The sequence below is a fragment of the Pinus tabuliformis genome, chromosome X (assembly GCF_031772625.1).
Source record: "Pinus tabuliformis cultivar Carrire ecotype Pingquan chromosome X, CPIR1, whole genome shotgun sequence".
NCBI classification, from domain to species: domain Eukaryota; kingdom Viridiplantae; phylum Streptophyta; class Pinopsida; order Pinales; family Pinaceae; genus Pinus; species Pinus tabuliformis.
The window spans coordinates 303,595,168-303,614,472 of record NC_142308.1 but is presented as its reverse complement, the minus strand read 5'-3'; the positions used below and the strand labels follow the sequence as shown (position 1 = coordinate 303,614,472).

The window sequence follows — 19,305 nt, the reverse complement described above, 5'->3', positions numbered from 1 at the left end:
GAAAGGATCTTGCATGTAGTCCCATGCATGCATGGACAATCAAAGGCACCAATCTGGTGAAGATTCCAATGTTGAAGCCTTGCATGTTAGTGAATGCTCTAACTAAGTGTCCGCATGTGCCAGTAATGAAGGTCCCAGGTGTGTAGTACCTCCAACAAATACAACCACTCAAAATATCCAACAATGACTCATTAGCGAAAAACTTTAAACAAACTGCTCAGACATTTCCACACTGAGTAGATGACTCATTCAAGGAAAAATACATAACCGAACGACTCATACATTTCACATGCTACGAATTTTAATCCAAAGTAAAGGAATGAACTAAAAACACCAGTGACCTCATCCTGTCGAAGCGTAGTTGGGGACAACGAAAAATGTGCGAAGCCCAAAAAGCCCAGCTGGGATGCCAAATACTACAACAGTAGTTGCAAGTTTTTCTGTAACAAACATGTAACTTGCACGTAAAATCCCAACTAGCTCAGTCGTATCATTATAGATGGTTAAGCTACCAAAGTTTTTATTTATCACAGAAGACTTGGTGCGAACTCCAATAGTGCAGTAGCCTTTGCAAACCTTACTGAGGACATGTAACTTGCACAAAAAGACTCAAAGTCATATCATTATGACTTGGGATTGAGATATACAAGCTTTTGATTGTACTAATGTTCATAATGTGGAAATTGGAGAAAACTGTTTAGCAAGTTTAATGTATGAAATGGAAATGATAAACATAGACTAATCTCGACAAAACCAGAAATATATAATATGATAATCATCATTATATGTAAATATTCTTCACCATTTGTCTATGGGCTAGAATTTATTTACTCGAGAGAATTATTAAAAATATTTATTTTTCCTTTAAAATCGCAAATTGACAAATTAAAATTTTAAAAGTAATTATTGACGGGCATGCTTATATCACGATAGTTGATTTTTGGAATATTTGGCCATGAGATGGACATGCAGTCAATTATTTGACTGTATCTATAAATTGACCGCGCCTATATCCACTTATTTACCAATCCATGTTTATTTAATTGTCTTATACCGGGATTGATTGCTGATTTTTCGAATATTTGGTAATCAGATAGATATTGGCACAGTTAATTATTTGACCACATCTATATCCACCTATTGTCGTACCAAGCAAGTATGAAGATGTAAGGCAATGGTTATCGAAGCCTGTATGGCTCTCTCCTACGATTTATGAACTAACTAGGCTGACTAGCGGTGGATTGGTCCTATCCAAACTGTTGATTACCCACTAGTCCATTATAAAGAAAGTGATCTCTGAACCTACTTCTTTCCTTAGTCCATCCCGCCATCCCAACTAGGGGCCCTTATGTACCACATAGACTTATTTTTTGGATTCCCACTACTTCTTCTTCTTCCCTTGGTTTGACTTCTAACCATCCCAGTCTTGACCTATCGACTGAACGAAAGAGGAAATGCTTCCATGACGATTGGATCACGAAAGAATTTTCGAAGGTAGGGAGAAACCAGAGGAGGGAGATTTTCTCGGCATTGGAGACGGGCTAATAATCCTATTTGAAGCTAATGATTATATGTCCACCTCCCTGATCGACCGTACGTTAACGTTGTTCCCACCCATTCCTTCTAAAGCTAATGACTCTTATCTGGAGCTCGACTGGGTTCTGTGGCTAATGACTCCTACTAATGATCTAATGATTGAAATCCCAATGATTGACTGCAGACCAACCCTTCATAATCGACTATATAAGGATACTTATTCTTAACTACAATTAATGACTCTGGTTGACTGCGGCACTCATGATTGATTCGATTAACCCAAAAAGTGGACTAACTTTTCCTGATATTGGTATTTCCGGATCTGCCTATTGGGATCATACATAACTACAGAGCATGCAATCATGGAGGTGCCACCCAAGACCACTGGGAAAGTGATCAGAGACAAAATAAGTGTCCTCAGATCATTACTAGCCTAGGTAGGTTAAGGTAGCTGAGCAGGAAAGCTGCAAGAAACAGGAATTCAAGGGGATGATCAATACAACAGTTGGCTACATATCCCTACAGGATTATATAGATGAGGTGACTGTATAGGAAGTCAAGCCATCGGAGAAGGGGAAGAACGTTCAAATAGATTCAACGCCATCTCAGTTAAGTTAGGGATAAGTCATAACCATTTAGGATGACTGGTTACAACCCATTGAGGGAGATTTCGATCAAGGGCTAGTACAACTACAACCTGATAGATATAAAGATGTAACCTTTGGGGCTCTCATAGAGATAGACATTGAGGGAGAAAGGAGGCCCTATCAAGCTTCCATCACTAGCAAACAAGCCGAATTGGGATGGGCTTCATTTGCACCGGTCAAATCAAAGTGTATTTTGGATCCTCTAATAGCTCCAAACGCAGAAAGGGTAGTGATGAGCCCCAAAAATGGATAATTATTTGGGCTCATTCAACCTCCTAATTTGACTTAATCCACCATTCTCATTAGTTTATTGCATGTTTTTGATTATATTTATGCTAATAGAGTGAATTGGGTTAGTCATTATGACAACAAGTCTAATGGGTGCTTTGTGTAGCCTTTTTGGTCAATTTGGAGACAAAATTGAAGGTCTTAATGAGCACTTGGCAGCCAAATTCGTGGGAGAATAAGGGAGAGGATTTGTAGGAAGGTGTCCCCTTCATTTATGGGCACTTACCTCGAATTCTCCACCATCAGCTCGGAGTTCAAAGGCCACCAAATCAATTAGCACAAGGGCAACCAAGCAAGTCAAGTAGGACTGTTGTTAACTACAAGTCTTGGGCAGCCAAGTCCCTAAAGTTTAGGAGGACTGTTGGGGTCCTCAATTTGTATAAATAAGAAGGCTTAGGGCTTCATTTTGGTTAGCTAGTGGTTAGTCATTTTGTAGCTGGTAGTTAGTCATTTCATAGCTGGTAGTTAGTCATTTCATAGTCTTGTTGTAGTCATTTTGTAGTTCGATTTTTAGGCAATAGATTAGCTTTGCTTTCAGCTCATTCTCAAGCTCTCCTTATGGATAGTTTTGATGTAACTCTTCATTTCTTGATCAATAAATATGAATCCAGCTTTGCACAAGCTCTAAATCTCTCTTAGGAGGCTGTAGCTCTTGGGGTTGGGCCCATCTCAAGCGCCCAGTACCTCCTTTGATTATCTTTATGTGTCTTTGCTGCATTCTTAGAATAAAATCTGCTATTTGTATTTAAATCTTGCATTGTTATTTGGATTTCTTTTGATGGTTAAGGTAGCTTCTCATGGTTAGAATAGATTGGTAGGATAATAACAAGAAAAAGGCTACCAAACACCTTGGATCTCACCTCCCCCTCAGTGGAATCATGAGCTGGGACCAACGTGACTTTGTTGCCAACAAAAACGTTGTTTTGCTTTTCCATGCAATTCTTAGTGTTGGAACCCTCTTTTGTAGATGCTGATATTAGTAGTGTTTAAATGCTTCAGTTGATGATTTCTTAGTGGCATAAGTTAGTTCATGCATTTCATTTCGAATAAACTGTTGTTCATTTCCTTTTGTTGTTACTTAGGTCAGAATAGAGTAAAGTAACTAGGTCATAGGTTTTATAAGTGTTTGTGTGTTCAGTTTGAAATACCACTTGCAGAGTACCTATTACCCTTCCTTACCTGCCCATACCCCATCCAACCTACCTGTTTCATCCTTCACTCAGAACCCTTACCTTACATTTACCTCATTCGCTTACTTTGCCATGATTCTCATCTTCTTGGGCAACATCATCTCATCCCTCCTTGAACGAATCTCACCATCTACACCTTCTCCTCAACTCCATTCCCCAAGTCCTAGACCTCTTCACACCCCTATTTCACCTCCATACTCATTCCTCCATCTTTTTCCCTCCATCCATGCTCCAAAATCCCATTTCGAAACATCCTGTAGAAGAATTACAGAACATCTTGTAGAAATCCTGAACATCCTGTAGAACCCTTGCAAACTTCCTGTAGAAGCTCATAAACACGGTTTCTTGGCAGCCAAACTTTGTGAGACTCTCTGGAAGGGTGTTAGGGACCCCTTAGACCCTCTCTGAACCTTCCCAACCTTTCCCAAGCATTTCTCCTCCTTGATCCACCTCTGCACAGTCAAAAATAGTTAGAAGCACATGCATGATAATTCCAACAACTTAAACAAAAATAAAAAAAGATGTTTTCTTCAGATAGAGGTAGTCTAGACACATGTATTTTACCTTCATAAAAGTAATGGCATCTCTTTTAGTAGTTTGCATGCTCTCCTTTGAGTCAGTAGGACTAGCTGGTAGAATTAGGGTTTGCTAGGGTTTGCGTTTCTTTTTGGCTTTCAGTTTCTTTTTGCAATTATATTAGCTTCCTTCGAGTTAGCTTTCATCCATCAATTAAAAAGCTTCTTCTAAGAGCTCATAGAAGTTGGCTTAAGCTCCTAGTGGACTTGTGCCAGCTGACCAAGTGACAGCTGCAGCAAGAGCTAGTACTTGTGCATACAGCAACGTCGCTTCCAAGTTTGTTACGAACTACCAGGTTGATAAAATTAAAGAAGGGAGTTCCAGGAGTTGTAGCATTATTGCTACAATACTGGAGCCCACCATCTTTTTGGCGCCGTTGCCGGGGAAGCGTCAGAGTATTGGTGATTGTCGCTTTTCTTCTATTTTCCACTACAAACTTCTTCTAAGTAGTTTATTTCATTTCCATTATGCAAAAGTATATTAGCATTTCCCGCTTTCATAGATTAGCATTTCAATTCCGCAATTTCATTTCTGCAAGCGTAGATTAGCATTTCAATTCTGCAAGCGTAGACTAGCATTTCATTCCTGCAATTTCATTTGAGCAAAATAGATTAGTCCTTTCCTGCTTTCATTTCAATTCCGCATTTTCATTTTAGCAAGGTAGTTAGTTGTAGTTCAATATATTTCAGTTTTGCAGGTAGAAGTAGAAAAAAGAAAAAAAAAATCAACCAAAAAGATTTCATTTCATGCCTTGTAGGAGTAGAGATAAGTTAGAAAAATGATTGCACAACGCCCCCACTGCTTCACACAGCCAACATTCTCTCTTCTTCGATGGTTGTGATTAAAGAACCCCTAGGTGGACATCAAGACATATCTGAAGAACCTCTAGGGGAGAAGAAGAAGAAAACATTCCTCTGGAGCAAATGGCTACAAGCAGAAATGTTGGGAGCAGTACCTTATCCAAAAATGAATTTGCAAATCAGATCGAAGATTTCAAGAGTGATATGAGGCAGTTTCTTGCCATGGAACTGGATACCTTGTGGATCCAAAAGAAGCAAGAAGAAGCCAAGAGGGCTTTGGCCATTTTTTGTCCCAGGTGCACTAGAAAGCATCCTAGGAACGAATGTCCAATGCACTCTCTAGAAGTGTGTTTCGTCTATGAAGAATACCATCCTACGAATCAGTGCCCTTCCTTGCCTGGACTCAAAGCTGCATACCAGAGAGCCAAAGGAGCCCTTGAATCACTCTATTATATGAACCAAAGGAGGCCACATGGACCCATACCCTACCAGCAGGGAATGCAAGGTACATCCCAGACCTATTATGACCCCTATCAAACCACTTCCATACCCTCTTGGGGTCCCCCTGCTCACCCTTCATGGTTCACACCTCCTCCTTGTTCCTTCACAGATCCATATTACACCCAACCAACTGCTCATTCATTTCACTCTTATGCTCAGCCACAACCTCAGTGGAATGCACCTCATCAGGAGTGGACGCCCCAATACAACACTCCTCCTACTTCTTTTCCTCCACCACCTGTTCATCCACAACCATCACCTCCTGCTCCACCAAGGCAACCCCAAATGCCTGCCCAACCACAACCCCATCCACATCCATCTCAAATCTATGCCCCCACTCAACTACCCGTACCACCATTTCCAAAACCATACCATGGAGCAGCTCAACCCAATTGCAAAGCTAAGGCACACCATGTCCAAATGACTCCTCTTGAGCTCAATGATCTTCACCATAGCTCAGGAAGAGTATTGCAAAAAAGAGACTATATTGAAAGCATTGAAGGACCACATCAGGAAAAAGAAGATTCAGAAGGGGAAATCAAAGAACCATGGGCTTTACTTGATGAAGAGAAGACATCAGAAGTAGAGATAAAGAAAGATCCTTCATGGTTACCATCAAATCTTCCATGTATTAAAGAGAAAGATCAACAAAAAGAGGAAGATGAGGAAGTCATGTTAGAAGATGACATGAAACATGACCCAGATCAGCAAAAGGACCAAGGATATCAAAGCTATATTGAGATATGGTTTCAGAAGGTCACTAAGTTGCAGCGGTACTCTCTTCCTCAGCTATGTTTGATCCCTTCAAAGTCAGATCATTTGGTCTCTAAAGTCCGGATAGTTGTCCAAGCATGCATTTCGAGCCTTCACATCATTTTTTCTCTAATCTTGATGTGCACATGGCTCCATTAAAAGTATTCTTATACTTGAGAACGATTTTGTTTTTCAAGTAGGTTAGGGTAGAAAAAAAGAAAAAAAAGAAAAAAAGAGAAAAAAGAAAAAGAAAAAATGAAAAAAGAGGAAAATAGAAATCTAAGGTGAAAACCTCCTCGGAGGCGCCTTAGATTGGCTCATTGATTGAAAACCTCCATGAGGCGATCAATGGGTTGGGAAAAAAGAGAAAAGAGAATAAGATCTCTGGGTGAAAACCTCCCTTGGAGGCGCCCAGGGCAGGCAATTAGGGTGAAAACCTCCATGAGGCGCCCTAGTTGTCTTTCAAAAAAAAAAAAAAAAAAAGAGAAAAAGAAAAATAAAATTAAAGCTAGTCTCCTTGAATAATTTTAGGTTGCAGCAATGACATTGCAGGTTAGGAGGATCACTCAAAACAAAGACAAAGGAGTTTTTGTGCCTTCTACAGGAAGTTCTGTATTTCTACAGGAAGCTAGAAATGGATTTCAAAAAGGTGGTTTGGCGAACTTTGTAGCTTCCTCAAAGGTTCAGAAGTCCTCCTGCAATCTTCAAACTCCTCCTCCATCATCTCCATACCTGCATCACAGCCCAAGCTCAGTTTTTCTTTCCATGAAAAAATTTGCAAAATGCCTTGAAGCAAAAATACCTAGAACAGAATTTGTTTTTGCCCTAACTTGAAAACCATGCATCCATTTGAAAAACCGTTTTATGGGGAATTGCACAAGGGTGATGGCAACACGCCTGAGCAGTTTCAGCCAATTCCGGTGCACGGTTTCCAAGAAATTAGCCTCCATCACCATCAGCAATTTTTTCATTTTTCTCCATATCCGTGCATCCGTTTCAAAACCTATTTCATGGGGATATGCATATGAGTGATGGTAACCTACCCAAGCAGTTTCAGCCAATTCCGATGCACGGTTTCCGAGAAATTGGTCTCTGAAATCTTCAGCCATTTTCTAATTTTCTCGAAATCTGTGCATCCATTGATCACGATTTTGCTATGGGAGGTGCACCATGATGATAGGAACATGCTCAGAAATTTTCAAATCAATCCGGTTCACCGTTTGGGAGAAATGGCGAAAACAAGTTCTGGTCCTGTGAAAATTCAATGGCAGCAGCTTGAGGGTGCAGATCTGAACGTGGAAATGAACTCTTGTTGCATGCATCTAGCCAGAGGACACCTGCACAAGGAAACCAGCCATGAATCAGCAACCAAGCCATCATGCAACCATAAAATCAAATGCATGCAGCAATGACAGCCCACAACAGCTCACGGCAGCCATTCGACTTCGAGGTATGTGACTGAAACTCGTTCTTCTATTGCACAAATTTAATTTAAAAACGGCATGAGTTAATGGAATGGTGGGATTAAGCCACGAATTAGCAAGGTTAAGCCGATTGTCTTCTCTAGCACTCAGCCGGCAGTCACGCAGTACATGTGGACAGGTGACTCACGTGAAAATTAAAAAAAAAAAGGAAGTGTTGGCCGTTTGAACTCTAGTGCAACTGATCCAGAAGAGAACATGCAGTTCATGATAGCACTGCAGTCTACATGTGGCCACGTATGCCTGGCCACTTCACTTCCTCACCACGAATCACGTTGTAATTGAAAAACAGGCTCGGCTGGCTCTCACCATCCGCTGATTAATTTGTACTTGCAACATTCTTAGCAGAAGTATGTGTCCTCTGCTCCCACAATCAGTTAACCTATCACCCTCCACTGAGCTTTGCAGCCTGGTTCGAATTTCTCTAGTGTATCGGGCTCACTCAAAGGCAGAATAACATTCTACAAGAAACGGGTGGGGTCTTCTACAGGAAGTATGGCACAACATTCCGGACCAGAGAAGCCCGGACTTTTATTCATCGAATTTGGAGTTCTGAGAGAGGTAGGATTGGAAAAAACACTCTTCCATGCATGATACATCTGAAAGGTGGCGAATTAAAGTTGTTTTTGAATAAGAAAATATGGAACAAGTCTTCCTATGAATCTAGAATAACAGTTTTCCTGTGTGTTACACGGAATGTTTCAATTGGTTCTGCGTCAAATTCTCTTCCACAGTTCCTATTAAGAAATTCCTCTTTTGGAAGCGATAAACCATTGTAACACTCACCTGTGCACATATCCAATCTCTGTTTTGCAATTGTTACATGGTTGGTGTAAAAATTAGCTCTGCACTATGTCTGTGAGAACTTAATTCTTGTTGATCAGTCGAGTTTTGGGGCAACAGCAGTATTATAACCCGAGAAGTGGTGAGAGGAGAGATCTACACAGTGATGAAACTCTGTCATAAGAACCAAGAAGAAAAATCACATCCGAATTTCCACCTTAACCAGAGATCAAGCCAAAAATAGGGTGTTTTCACCATGCCTGGAGGGTTTATCAGAAAGGAACCCTCAGACTCCAAGAAGTTGAGGGAAACTCCTGAGGTGGTAGGACTATTTACCTGTGAACTCATTAGCCGGATCACTGGATTGCCATTGGAGATGCCCTGGGATAAGGAGGAAAGGAAGTTGGGCCAAAAAAAAAAAAAGCCAAAAAGGAATTCTTCCTACCAGAAGAGCAGTATTCAGAGGATAAAAATGGGGTCCAGAGAGCTAGCCTACAACCATTTTGGGGTGAATTCGGCCTTCAAATTGTGAAATATATTACCTGTGAAGGGCGATTAAGCATTGTGTATGGTTATCACTTCTGCTTGTTAACAGAGCTCAGGCACACGATGGATTTGCCCTCAAAACAAAAATTGAGCATTACATACTTCCTCATATAGTCATTGGTTAAGTGTAGCACGAAACTGAAGGAGGAAACACCAGACCAGCTGGCCCATCATGGGCTTATCAAGCTCCTTGTAGAAGATGCTCTCCATACTTATATTGTCCCTATTTCTTGGGAGTTTTTCCACAATATGTCCAAGGGTGATGACATCCAGACTCTGGCCGAAAAGTTCACCTCATCCAGCAGCAAGGACCCGGAGCACATCGAGGCAGAGAGGAAAATAGAGGGGAAGAAAGCTAAGGGTAAGAAAACCCAGGGAAGACCATCATAGGAAAAATCACAGGAGAAGCCACAGGAAAAGCAAGAAATAGGACAAGCTGTCGTGGCCAAAGCTGTAGGTGAGATAAAGACACAAACACCCCGGAAGAAACAATTGCAAAGCAGGGCAGAGAGGACTGAAAAAGTCCAAACAAGTGAAGACAAAACCAAGGCAACCACACCAAAATTAAAAGGGAAGACACCCCCAGCCACGCAGACCAAAACAGTGAAGACACTTTCTACAGGAAACCAGAAACAGTTGACACAGGACTTTCTACAGGAAGTCTGGAAACGGAGCAGCAAAGGGAGAAATCGCCTGAGATTTTGGCCAGGGAGGCGGTAGCAGTGCTAGATGCCCTAAGCACATCTCCAAAGAAAAAATGGAAGAAAAAAACGGAGCCTTCCATGTACTTTAAGGCAAGAAGGAGCATGTGGATAAAAGCTGGCAAACCCTAGCCACAGTCAAAGGAGCCAATTACAATTGAGGACACCACAGCTAAACAAAAGGAAGAGTCTCCTTCAAAGAGATCCATCATCTATGGATGAGGAAGCTAAAAACCTTCACCTAGAGAGAGCAAATCAAGATGATGGACTCAAAGACAGTTCTACAAGAAGCTGAGACAGTTCTACAGGAAGCTACAGGACTTTCTACAGGAAGTTCTGTATTTTTAACAGAAACATCCTGTAGAAGCCTTTGGGCAGGCCAGAATCAATTATGGAGAGGGATTGGAAGCTTGAATTCTGTTGAGGAGGCATGCAACCACTCTTTTCTTCCATCCTCCACTGGTTTCATATCCTTTCACCACCATTGCCGCCATCAGATTGAATATACTTGCACAATCATACCAAAGCTGAGAATTCTTTAGGAAAAGGGGCAAGTAGTGGGAAGAAGCAAAGAGAAAAGCATGGTTTCATGACAGAGAAGATGACATCACTTCAGAAGCTTGGCATGACAAGGAGGCCACCAGGGCCATCAAAGATGAGGAGAGAGATTGGTTGCTCAGAGGATGAGCAACACTTTCAGTAGTGGGGTGGTGATGAGCCCCAAAAATGGATAATTATTTGGGCTCATTCAACCTCCTAATTTGACTTAATCCACCATTCTTATTAGTTTATTGCATGTTTTTTATTATATTTATGCTAATAGAGTGAATTGGGTTAGTCATTATGACAACAAATCTAATGGGTGCTTTGTGTAGCCTTTTTGGTCAATTTGGAGACAAAATTGAAGGTCTTAATGAGCACTTGGCAGCCAAATTCGTGGGAGAACAAGGGAGAGGATTTGTAGGAAGGTGTCCCCTTCATTTATTTGGCCCTTACCTCGAATTCTCCACCATCAGCTCGGAGTTCAAAGGCCACCAAATCAATTAGCACAAGGGCAGCCAAGCAAGTCAAGTAGGACTGTTGTTAACTACAAGTCTTGGGCAGCCAAGTCCCTAAAGTTTAGGAGGACTGTTGGGGTCCTCAATTTGTATAAATAAGAAGGCTTAGGGCCTCATTTTGGTTAGCTAGTGGTTAGTCATTTTGTAGCTGGTAGTTAGTCATTTCATAGTCATGTTGTAGTCATTTTGTAGTTTGATTTTTAGGCAATAGATTAGCTTTGCTTTCAGCTCATTCTCAAGCTCTCCTTGTGGACAGTTTTGATGTAACTCTTCATTTCTTGATCAATAAAGATGAATCCAGCTTTGCACCAGCTCTAAATCTCTCTTAGGAGGCTGTAGCTCTTGGGGTTGGGTCCATCTCAAGCGCCCAGTACCTCCTTTGATTATCTTTATGTGTCTTTGCTGCATTCTTAGAATAAAATCTGCTATTTGTATTTAAATCTTGCATTGTTATTTGGATTTCTTTTGATGGTTATAGTAGCTTCTCATGGTTAGAATAGATTGGTAGGATAATAACAAGAAAAAGGCTACCAAACACCTTGGATCTCACCTCCCCCTCAGTGGAATCATGAGCTGGGACCAACGTGACTTTGCTGCCAACAAAAACGTTGTTTTGCTTTTCCATGCAATTCTTAGTGTTGGAACCCTCTTTTGTAGATGCTGATATTAGTAGTGTTTAAATGCTTCAGTTGATGATTTCTTAGTGGCATAAGTTAGTTCATGCATTTCATTTCGAATAAACTGCTGTTCATTTCCTTTTGTTGTTACTTAGGTCAGAATAGAGTAAAGTAACTAGGTCATAGGTTTTATAAGTGTTTGTGTGTTCAGTTTGAAATACCACTTGCAGAGTACCTATTACCCTTCCTTACCTGCCCATACCCCATCCAACCTACCTGTTTCATCCTTCACCCAGAACCCTTACCTTACATTTACCTCATTCGCTTACTTTGCCATGATTCTCATCTTCTTGGGCAACATCATCTCATCCCTCCTTGAACGAATCTCACCATCTACACCTTCTCCTCAACTCCATTCCCCAAGTCCTAGACCTCTTCACACCCCTATTTCACCTCCATACTCATTCCTCCATCTTTTTCTCTCCATCCATGCTCCAAAACCCCATTTTGAAACATCCTGTAGAAGAATTATAGAACATCCTGTAGAAATCCTGAACATCCTGTAGAACCCATGCAGACTTCCTGTAGAAGCTCATAAACACGGTTTCATGGTAGCCAAACTTTATGAGACTCTTTGGAAGGGTGTTAGGGACCCCTTAGACCCTCTCTGAACCTTCCCAACCTTTCCCAAGCATTTCTCCTCCTTGATCCACCTCTGCACAGTCAAAAATAGTTAGAAGCACATGCATGATAATTCCAACAACTTAAACAAAAATACAAAAAGATGTTTTCTTCAGATAGAGGTAGTATAGACAAATGTATTTTACCTTCATAGAAGTAATGGCATCTCTTTTAGTAGTTTGCATGCTCTCCTTTGCGTCAGTAGGACTAGCTGGTAGAATTAGGGTTTGCTAGGGTTTGCGTTTCTTTTTGGCTTTCAGTTTCTTTTTGCAATTATATTAGCTTCCTTCGAGTTAGCTTTCATCCATCAATTAAAAATCTTCTTCTAAGAGCTCATAGAAGTTGGCTTAAGCTCCTAGTGGACTTGTGCCGGCTGACCAAGTGACAACTGCAGCAAGAGCTAGTACTTGTGCATACAGCACCGTCGCTTCCAAGTTTGTTACGAACTACCGGGTTGATAAAATTAAAGAAGGGAGTTCCAGGAGTTGTAGCATTATTGCTACAATACTGGAGCCCACCAGGAAGAGAACACTTTGAAATGGTGATATACTGGGGATCCCTAAAGGCATATGCAGGTAGCTATGCCACATTCAAGCATCTATACTATGGAGGTAGCCAGAAGAGAGAAAACAGTTGAAGGCACAACAACAGAAGGAATTCAATGAACAACTTCAGGCTATTCACATCCCCCCTCTGAGCTCATTGGAGGGAGAACAGAGCAAGTCTATAGTAAGTGGCTTTTCTATAGATTTTGTAGACTGTTATCTCTATTAGCTGATGCATTACAGGACAAGGAGAAAATAGATTACTAGATGTGGAAGATATTGGAAGAGAAAGACGGCCACAATCTTCTACCTCATATTCCAACTTTACTAATTGACTTAAGGGGCGCCCCTCTGCGGAAGGATACCTCCGAGTAACAGGAAGGCATGACCTTTCTATAAAAGAATTGTTGTTGATCTGCGATGCAAGGAAGGCCACGCCCCATGCATGTCATTACCACAATAGTGATAATGTTGGAAGGCGTATTAACCTACGTGGGTGTTCTAAGATCCGCTTGCCTGCCTTTATTGTTTTTCCAGAGAGCACTTGCTTGAGTGTGCCTCACTGGGATTTCTTTAGGGATGGAGTCGCTAGACCAACGAGCTGCCATCGATTTCTTTAGGTTATTTCTTTATTTAAGAAAGAAAGACTAGTAGGGGATTTCATTCCATTCAATAAAGGTATAACCTATTTATAAGTGGCTAGCTATTTTCAAATTCTTATTCTTACATAGGTTGTCAATATTATATCAGATGTAGTTGAAACTTGAACTGAGCTGACCACAAGCTGCTTCTGGTCATTGTACATAGCAATGAATGAAACGCAGTAGCACTAGAAGCAGCAGTTTCAGAAGAATCCAGCCGTTGTTTAAACTTTCTTTCCCTTGACTAAATATTAGAAGTTTCTTGAAATAAAGAAATCGATACCTCTCCATCCCTCGTAAGTGGTGATTCTTCTCCATCTCCAAGGGGTGGGGTGTGGAGTTCAATGCACTGACCCATTCCCCATCCGGGTCTCCCGCACTACTCAAGTGTGCGACTCCATATGAGGACCTCCTTCCCTTCTGCCCACTCTCCATTCACACAGTTTCCAAAGCAGAAAAGTAGGCAGCAGGTACCACGAGCCCTTTGTCCCACACATCTATCTGGAATCAAGTGTAGTTCATCGGTTCCGTCGAATGCTCCTATCTCTCGGCAAAGATCATGTGAGTGTGTAGTTATGCCTTAGATGATTTTCCATAGAATATATAAACCTAGTTCTCATTCCGCTCTTGTGCACTCGCTCTAGATCTTTGACACACAAGGGAGGAAACGGTAGGCCCTAGCCCCTGCATGCACATTTGGCCGATCATTCCACTGGCATCTCCCATTCACGATACCCATTTCACTGCTGCTTGAGAATGTAGTTGTAGATACGTCGAGCCAAAGGTGGCTCCATATATCCTTCTACGACATGTTATTGTCGTCACCATATTCTATGTGTCACTTGGTAATCTCATCCTCGCTGCGGGTCTCTGTAGCACCCTCCTCCGAAAGAAATGGAGGACTTAATTTAGTTACTTTGCGATCACCCTCTAAAAGATCAAAATAAGGTAGAGCTTGCAGATACGTTCTATATTCCATTAGTTTCTCTATGCCTCTAGCTGGGTGGGCGCCAATCTTTTCCCCCTAAGAACTATACGTGCGAGTATCCCTGCTTGCGGATCACGCCATTTTTTACTTACAAGGTAGGTGGGTGGCCATTGGTGAAATGTCCCTTATCTCCTGTGCATGTGCTTGTTGTAACCTTGGAAGAAAATTGGCGTGCTGTCTGTTGTACAATAAACCAGCTCTATCTATTCATTGATCCATTTATAGGGCCAACCCCACTCTTTTTCCAACAAAGAATTGATCCCCCTTCTCACTCAGAAAAGGAATTGGACCTCTCCTGATGGTTGAGCGAGAAATCCCTCACCATATGAATAGTGAGTGACTCTGTCCCTCTATTTTGGGAAAATAGAGCTTCCAATCCCTCTCCTTAATAGTCGAGCCCTGCCTTCCTTGATGCTTATTGGGTGGGGGGGCGTTGGTCGAGTGACTTCATCCCTCACCCCCTAAAGAAATGGATCCAAAGGCCTCTCCATTTCCAATTAGCCGGCCTCCCTTGGCTCTTTCACCATCCAGGCTCAGCTCCTCCCACAAACAAAGGATTTTCCTATGCTCTCGGCGCAGGCCTACCATGCTTCGCGCCTGCGGCATTTTCGCTAGACGGTATTTGCGAGTAGTGCCATCCTCTCCGCTGGCTGCTTAGTATTCTAGGGTTGTCCCTCGTGCATTTTGTTAGGTAGGCTATGATAGGAACAAGTGTAATTTAATGGGGCAACAGGAAGGTTACACGTTCCACTGTGCCAAGATGATCCATTATGGGGTGCAGGTGTTGATAATCACCCCAGGGTATGTGTGCCCTTGACGGGCACTCCAGGACCCACCAACGCTCGTTCAAAGAAAACCCAAGCTGGGCACAACCAACCCACTAAGGTGGGGGACGAACCCAATTCCCCATACCTACAGTGTGGATAATGAGGCCACCTTCACAACCCTCTCCGTTCTTTCCCTTGGGGGTGGTTTGCCTCACTTGAGTTACTCAACCGCGTTTTTCCTGGTGCTGATGACGCGCTACGGAAGTGGCATGTGCCACTTGTGCCAGGGGACCGAGCAGGGCATAGCTAGCGGCATAGGAGCCAACTCAGTGTCAAGGGCTTTGTGCCGCACTGGAGTGATCTAATATGCGGTTCCGCACGTTCCACCACTTCTTCGTTCATTTCCAATATTGATCATGAAACACCATGAGTAGCAGGATGTTGAGGTTCGAAATTCGAAGTGAAATTTTTGATTGGTTTGTTCCTAGTCGTCATGGGAGAGAAATTGATGAATAAGAAATGGATTATTCCCTTCGTTGTATAATACCGGACGATGGAGAAAGAATCTTCTGATAACTATTATCTCTTTTATTTAATAATGTGGTGAGCAAGAGCTGCACATGCATAAATAATGGTGCACTTTTTGCATGCATGGAGAACACGCACGAAAGGAAGATGAACAACACAAGCTAGTTAATTGCTACTTGCACCTAATTCGTCATTTTTATCTATTTTTCGTCCCCACCTGGATGAACGAATAGGTAGGGTGATCAATGCTCCTTCAATCGATAGGGGTTCTCTTCGAGATAAGTTCTTTCAATCAACAAATGCGGTTGAATTTTAGTAGTTGAGAGATAAAGGAAAGATGGGTACAATGAAAATCAAATTGGCTGGGTTGCAAAATACATATTATTTGGAAGAAGTGGGAGGCTGAAATGCTGAGCCTTTCTCTTCATCTTTTGTGGTAGACCAGGCACCACCTACCTCCTCTCTATGGAGAATCATTTTGAAGCCCTCATCGACATTATCAGATATATAACGTAACAAAATAGATAGGTGGTTTTGCATGAAATAGTTACTTATGCACCACGAGGTGAGCTAGTAGGTTAGGTTGTCTGCTAGCACCTCTTATCGGGCGGGGTCGGTCATTTCATGCCCCCCACTAGGGATCGACCCTAATTAACTATTTCGTTCGTCGACCATTTCTTTGGCATTGGCTCCGATTCCACTCCATTTCCACTGCACACCTTCCACCTTCCGTTTCAAGAAGTATTTACTAACAGTGTTCATACAATTATACATAACACCGTTATCCCGATTCTTCCATAATTTGTCTAGGTGGGAATTTGTGTAGGCTTGAGCGAGCATAGCGAAGGGAAGGATCTCCCTTGAGCATAGAGAAGGGTTACCGCTTTCACATAGCGAAAGGTTATACTTAAGGCCGGTGACAAAATAAGGCCGGCGCAGGACCAAACCAACCAAATAAGGTTGACGTAGGCCATTTCTTCCCCTAAAATATGCGTAGGACCTTACCTTACTTAGAAGGGGTTGACTGGCGCAGGAAGGACCAACTCTTCGAGCTCTTTGAGGGGAAGAAATCAAGGGCCCAGTAAGGACCGGGTGAAAAAAATGAGAGGGTTGATCAGGACCTTACTGGCTGGGTTGACCCAGGACCTGATAAGACCTTTCAGTCCCAGAATCAGGGGGGCCTTACTCTTCAAGTAGGTTCTCCTATAATGTGACAGGACCTTGCTATGACTTATGTAACGAAATAAACACTAGGAACGAAGTGCTCGACCAAAGGGAGAGGAATGGAGTACTCACCCGTCATGGGTGAGGTATGGTTAGTGAATCACCCCTATGATTCATCAAGTAACTGAGTTGCAAAGAAACCAAAATAGTGACCCATAACCTGATACCCTAAAAGACATAACTCCATAACACTACTGTTATTTTTAGCCCCTCAATCAAAGCTTCCATGGTGCTGTGTAACTTACTGTTTACCTTGGCTTTATTCTATCTATAGTTACCAAAATGACATGAGTATATACTTTATAAAAGAAGAAATACTTCGTCAAGGAAGAGGCCATGAAAAGTCGGGGAGAGAAGTACCAGGTGAGGGAGTGTGTGAAGGTGAGGTGTAGCATATTTCAAGTCAGGTGTAACGTATTGAAAGCTAGGCATAACTATTTGACTTATCTCCTTGGCTTAGCTTTTAGGGGAATAAATATGAAGCGTAACGTATTGAAAGCCAGGGCCATCGCTTTACTTATTTCATAGGGGGGGGGAGGGCCTGGTCGACAATGGGGTACAGCGAATAATTGGATTCAAACCCATGTTTTCAAATTCACAATCTGACACTTTGACCTATTGGGTTATACTTGCCATTAGACATGTCTATACTTGCTATTAGATTCGGACCGATACCCCATATTTTGTCATCGCTCTATTGCGGTGCGTTCGGAGAATGCTGAATGGATAGGAAATGCGACCGCATGATGGAGAATGTGGATGCATCTATTTCTCCCAGTTGGATTGAGATCTGTCTGTGGATGCCTTATATATGTTGCATTAGAGATGGCAAAACGATGCATGATGAAGCAAACATGCATGATGGAGATGCATGCATTATCTACCAAACATCATGATGCGCATTATACTATGACTTATGTTTAGAAGTGTACACCAGGGTCTTTAGACACTCTTTATTATATCTCTAGTTACCACCGATCTATCTATTTTCCTTGAATGAATTACCAGCTGGGATTGTCATTCTCATTCTTGATTCTATCTATCTCTAGTTACCGAAAAGAAAGAAATAGAGATTACTTCATAAGGTAAGGCCAGCGAAAGGTGAGACCACCTTGGTAAAATGGGTGCCCACACCTAGCTTTTTCAGGACTTTCCTGGCTGGATCTATCCACCTGTCCAAGTTAGTGTTGTAACAAGCTAACTCACCCACTCTGCCTACCGTCATTAGTTCGCACAAGCAAGCCATAAGGCAGGCTAGATGGTAGGGTGTACCACTTCATCCATCAGCATGACTTTGCAGGTTTGACCCCAAAAGACTTTCCAGTTGAACACTCTGTAATAGGGAGTGTTGGTTATCCCTCATATTTCTTCCCCTCAAAGAGGATAACAGAGCATATGTTTCTATTTCTTCCCCTCAAATTCATTTATTCCGGTCATGAATGAGATATATATATATGTCATTATGCTTTTCTTTCTTTTGGGGGTTTATATAGAGACGAAATCAGAGCATACGAGTCATAACTGGAATCACATACAAGGAAAAGGTCCTCTCCCTTATGGTCGAGCCTGCTTGCGCATCCTAAATGATTGATCGATTGATGGGAATTTGGTGCGGCATGAAGTAGGTTCAATGCCTACTGTATCAGATGCATCGAATGGATGTGAGGGAATTGATAGGGCACTAGTTTACCTAAAGCCTTCTCTGTGGAGTCATTTCAGTGACTCAGTCGATGGAAGGGCATGCTAATCTTTTCCCTTTGGTTTAGGCTCTAAGGATGCGTAAGTAGGATTGACCATAAGGATGCATAAGCAGGCTCAACCATAAGGATGCTAAAGCGTGCTCGATTAACAGGAGAGGTGCTATTAGGCCGCTTGACCATAGGGATGTGTAAGCAGGCTTGACCATAAGGGAGAGGGAGAGGGAGAGGAACTTGAGTTGCTCGACCATAAGGGAGAGGGAGAGGATGCTACAGCAGGCTCGACCATAAGGGAGAGGGAGAGGGAGAGGAAAGAAATCGTTCTTTAGGATCTCAGGTTGGTTCTGAGGTACTCGATTGAAAAATCATTAGTTGGATCAGTTATGTTCACTTTGGGTTGAACTAAGGGTGCTTGAGAAGGTAGAGTTAATAGGGGTGATGCTAGTTACTACTGAGAGTAGATCCAAAGCACAAACTTACCAATCCTAATACTCCTCGGGGATGGAGGATGTTGAGGGATAAGATAAGGCAGCAGTTTGATACTCAGCGTGATATATATGAGGATAGGTTTATACAGATGCAAGCTAGAGAGGGTCCTAGCACATCTGTTCCCATAGTGAGTGACGAGGAGCTAGCCAGGCTTCATCAAGAGCTCTATAAGTACAGGGATAGGATTGCAGGATTGGAGGTTAGGTGCACAAGATTGTCTTAGGACTTGGATGCTAGGACTAGGGATAGGGAAAATTTACAAATACGG

General features: G+C 42.2%; 1 pseudogene; it reads left to right on the top strand.

The window, feature by feature from the left end:
- LOC149139626 (uncharacterized) overlaps window positions 1–14,291 on the top strand; it is a 35,888-nt pseudogene extending 21,597 nt beyond the window's left edge.
- The last annotated feature ends 5,014 nt before the right edge of the window (window positions 14,292–19,305 follow it).